Genomic DNA, 4792 nt, shown 5'->3' with positions numbered 1-4792 from the left:
GTTGGACTGTTGGAGTCCGCATGACATATTGAACCAATGGTCTATGTATTTTTATTAATTGTTTTAGTTGAACTAATAGTTCTGGACCTGACATTTCTTCAATTGCAGGATGTGGTGTATAGCTGGCTAGTACCGGCCACGTTGCTCCTGGTCTACCTAGTGGACCGAGCCTGGTAATGTAATTTTGATGCTGTAGGGCGCCTTTAAACAAGAGCGCATGCTCTTGGTATGTTAATGCAATTTCAGTGTCCTAAAAAGGAACGTATTCCGTTGGTGGTTCCTCTACTTTGTAGAAGTGGAACACATGTGTTACTGGATTTGCTTTGGGGAAAACAATCCATGAATAGAATACCTCTGTCTGCTGACATTCATGTGCCTCTATGACAAAGATGACCCTACCACCTTTTGATGATAGGCCATTTGTTATAAGCTTTATAGTGATGGTTTTCCTTAAATATTCCGGGATGATTACAGCATCCGGGCCATTTTGTTGGAAACCTGTAACGTCTAAACCCGGTTGGGCTGCAGTTCTTGCAGCTCCCCCGTTCTCATCGTCACTCATTTTGTTGACTGAAAGTTTGCAGAGCAAGTTTCAAGGAAACAAAGATAAGGTGCACAATATTTTGGAACACTGTATCCTTCAAAGTTGAATCAAACCAAAAACGAATACATAGGATTTCGGCCCTACTCAGTAATGGCGGATATTTTATCCTTTTACCCACTCCAGACGTCTATTTGAGCATTTTACGGGAAAAAAGGGATCTCTGTGAAAAGCACGACTGAGTTACTCTAGTATCTAGCGATAAATTAGTGCCTTACCAGACGTTGGGCGCCATGTAGTGTAGTTCCTATATTCCCAATAGGCTCTGCGCATTGGAATAATATAACCTATAGATTTGACGTAGGACTTAGGTCGACTAGGTCTCTATCGAATATATTAGACTTAATTGTGAGTGCCAGCTAGCTCAGAGGTCACTAGAAACTTTCTTGAATACACAAGAAGGGATTCGTTTCTGACAACCGCATAAACATGACAACTTTGTTTCCCCAATAATAAAACTGATCATCAGAGTTGTGGAAACAATAGATATTTTACTTAGTCAATCGTGCATACTTCGTTTCATGAGAGGTGCAGAGAAATAGAGAGACGAGCATTTTCAATAAAAGTATTTATTGAACAGTCTTCTCTCTCATGCAGAAGAAATTAACTGCTACAATCGTAATACTGGCTGTAAAGTATAATGCGTACAGCAAGAAGAGTATTATGAAATAATACTGTAAAAGCATGGTATGGTTTCTAAGCCATAAAATACATACATAAATAACAAAGACTAAAAGCCCTCAACTGGTGGTTCTAAAATACGCTTACCCTGATGTACCTAACCTAAGTCTAGTACGAGGGAAGAAGTAAGTATGGTGTAGCATAGGTTTCGTTTTTCTGCCAAGAATTTAATCAAGATTTCTCTTATGGTCTAATCAGCTCCGTACCTTGGTTTAGAATAATGGAGGTCTGGTATCTCTGTCTCGAGACTCGATTTCCCAACACCCCACAAGGGGAGCTTGGAAACACTGGAGCTGGATTCTCAGTGAGAGAAAGGCAGCCTCTCTGTCAGTGCGTCAGCTGGAGAGTCAGCTTCCTTCGGCACTTGCTGTAGCAAGATGCATCGGGCAAGTAGATAGTCGAGCTGCTCCAAACTACTGTGTGTTTGCTAGGGCAAGTGTAGGCATATTTATACCTTGAAGGTGCCTGGTTTGAAGTAAAGTTGGACATAATAAAGTCAAACAAAGAACCCCAAAGGAATGGTAGTTCTTTGAAAACGCCATGATTTCTAAGACAAATCAATTTTTAAGAAAGGGGATGTCCCTGACTGCTGAAACCGAGTTTTCCAAGAAATCGTTGTGGCTTTTTGGAACTGGTGAAAGTAGCCATGCCAGTATTTGGACTGGATGGGTTATGTCAAAATATGGTTATGATCGCTATGCCTATATATGGGTAATGTGAATTATACCTATATAAGGGCATGAATCGGTAAAATTACACTAGGGTCCTAAAACGCTATGCAACAAGGGGGTTGGCTACAGCCCATTTGATCTTCTGTTTGGGCACCCTGTCAGAGGACCACTTTGTCTCTCAAACCCCCTAAACAGGATATTGTGGACTATAAGCTTGGTCTCCGCTCCAGGATGGCTGAGTACATGAAAAAGGCAACTAAAAACCTTGAGGCTAGCCAGGAATTACAGAAAGCCTGGCATGACAAAAAGGTTGAACTGACTGTTTACCAACCAGGACAGAAAGTGTGGGTGATGGAGCCTGTGGCCCCAGCAGCTCTCCAAGACAAGTGGAGTAGGCACCACCCTATTGTTGAACAAAAGGGAGAGGTTACCTATTTGGTAGATCTTGGAACTCCCAGGAGCCCCCATAGGGTGCTTCATGTCAACAGACTGAAAAAATATGTTGACAGGGCAGACATGGGCTTGCTCATGGCTATTGATGAAGGACAGGAAGAAGAGAATGACCCTCTCCCAGACCTGCTCTCTCAAAATCCGGATGATGGATCAATTGATGGAGTAGCCTTGGCAGGCAGCCTCACTGATCAGTAGCAAACTGATTGCAGACAAGTTCTAAATTAGTTTAGACATATGTTTTCACTGACTCCAAGTCAGACTACCTGGTGCACTCATGAAGTGGACACTAGAGACAGTCTGCCTGTTAAAAATAAGATTTACAGGCAACCTGATCATGTCAGGGACTGTATCATGGCTGAAGACCAGAAAATGTTGGATTTGGGAGTTATTGAACCCTCAGATAGCCCTTGGGCTAGTCCAGTAGTCTTGGTACCCAAACCTTACACCCAGGGCGGTAAGAGAGAGATGAGGTTTTGTGTAGACTGCAGGGGTCTCAATGCAGCCACAAGGACTGATGCCCATCCAATTCCCAGAGCAGATGAGCCCATAGATATGTTGGCCTCAACCAAATTTCTGAGCAGATTTGATCTAACAGCTGGCTACTGGCAGATCAGACTAGCTGATGATGCAAAGCCAAAAACAGCATTCTCAACCCCTAGTGGACATTATCAATTTGTGGTAATGCCCTTTGGTCTGAAGAATGCACCTGCCACATGTCAAAGGTTGGTGAACAAAGTCTTAACAGGCCTGGAAGACTATAGTGCAGCTTATCTGGATGATATTGCGGTCTTTAACTCCACCTGGGAGGATCACCTGTCCATCTAAGAAATGTTTCGGAGGCCCTGCAAAAGGCAGGCCTTACTATCATGGCTATTAAGGGCCACATAGGGCAGAGTCAGGTTGTATACCTGGGCCATCTTGTAGGTGGAGGCCATGTTCAACCATTGCAGAGCAAAATCCAGACCATCATGGACTGGGTTGCTCCCACTACCAAGACTCAGGTCAGAGCTTTCTTGGGCCTGACTGGGTACTATAAAAGATTTGTCATGGGGTATGGATCCATTGTAACACTCCAGAATGACTTAACGTCTAAAAGAATGCCCAAGTACCGTTGAGCGGAGGGCGGGACAGGGAGAGCCAGGTACTTCTGCCCTATCACTGGAGCGGTTAGCGCTCTAGTTGCTGAAAGTGAAGGGCTATTTAGGCGGCGAGGAACTGCGGGCGCGTTGCGGTAGGGAGGACGGTGGCAGTGTCTCTCCTGATTCCGCTTCTCGCAAACAGACTACGAAGAGCTCTACCCGATGGTGCTAATCTTTTTAATCTTTTTAATACTTTTAAAACGCTTACTGCAAGGTGACAAATTTGTGTTTTAAGAGATTAAGACCTCTGTGCCATACGGGAATATTAAAGGGGGCCTGGCACTTACCACATAGGGAAGCCTGTGCTCAGTGTTCACTCCTGCCCGCCCCGGTCCGACTCAGTAGCCAGTACCGTTGAGCGGAGGGCAGGACAGGGAGAGCCAGGTACTTCCGCCCTATCACTGGAGCGGTTAGCGCTCTAGTTGCTAAAGTGAAGGACTATTTAGCCCTCGTGTCTTTACGAGCGTGCAGCGATCGCGCGCAGGGAGAGCGCCTAAGACGTGCCGAAGACAAGCCAAAGAAAAGCCCGTCCGCGACCGGACGTGGCCAGGGGCCATGAACCCTGACCCTCCAGACTGGGAGAATAGCGTACCTAGGCATGTCAGATATTCGACCCAGGAACTATTAGACTTACGAATTGCCCCTTTGCAAGGTTGCGCCGGGGAGACTTGGCCATGTCCGGAAGGTCCATTTTCCTCCCGGCATTGTCAGTTTCAGGCCTCCTATGTCAATCAGTCCTCAGTGCCCCCTCTGGTTACTACATATACACCGAAAGGGTAGAAGAACTTGCTTTGCAAAGTTAGGTCCCTGCCAAAACATCATACAGAGGTTTGGGATCTTATTTCCACTGTGCAACCTGAGCTGTGCTTTTTGACGGAGACGTGGCTGAAGCCCCACTCTGTCCCTGCAATCACTCTGGGTATTCCAGAAGGATATAAAATGGTGAGATTGGACAGACCGATTAAAACTGGCGGAGGTATCGCCATAGTCTATAAAAGTGGGATAACTCTTTCCATATTGGATCACAGTTGTACCGCCAATATGGAATTAATGATCTTTAGGATCACTATTTCCACAAAGGATAGCTGGAAAGGGGCCCTGGTCTATCGCCCTTCGGGCCCTTGTACAACCTTTTCCATCTCATTAGCCGAAGCATTGGCCTCGCATATTAAATCTGGTAATGATTTCCTACTACTGGGGGACTTTAATGTGCATAGTGATCTGGTCGACAATGTAGAGGCTCAGTT

The sequence above is a fragment of the Lissotriton vulgaris genome, chromosome 11, assembly GCF_964263255.1.
Source record: "Lissotriton vulgaris chromosome 11, aLisVul1.2, whole genome shotgun sequence".
In the NCBI taxonomy this organism is placed as follows: Eukaryota; Metazoa; Chordata; class Amphibia; order Caudata; family Salamandridae; genus Lissotriton; species Lissotriton vulgaris.
This window is presented reverse-complemented; position numbering follows the sequence as displayed.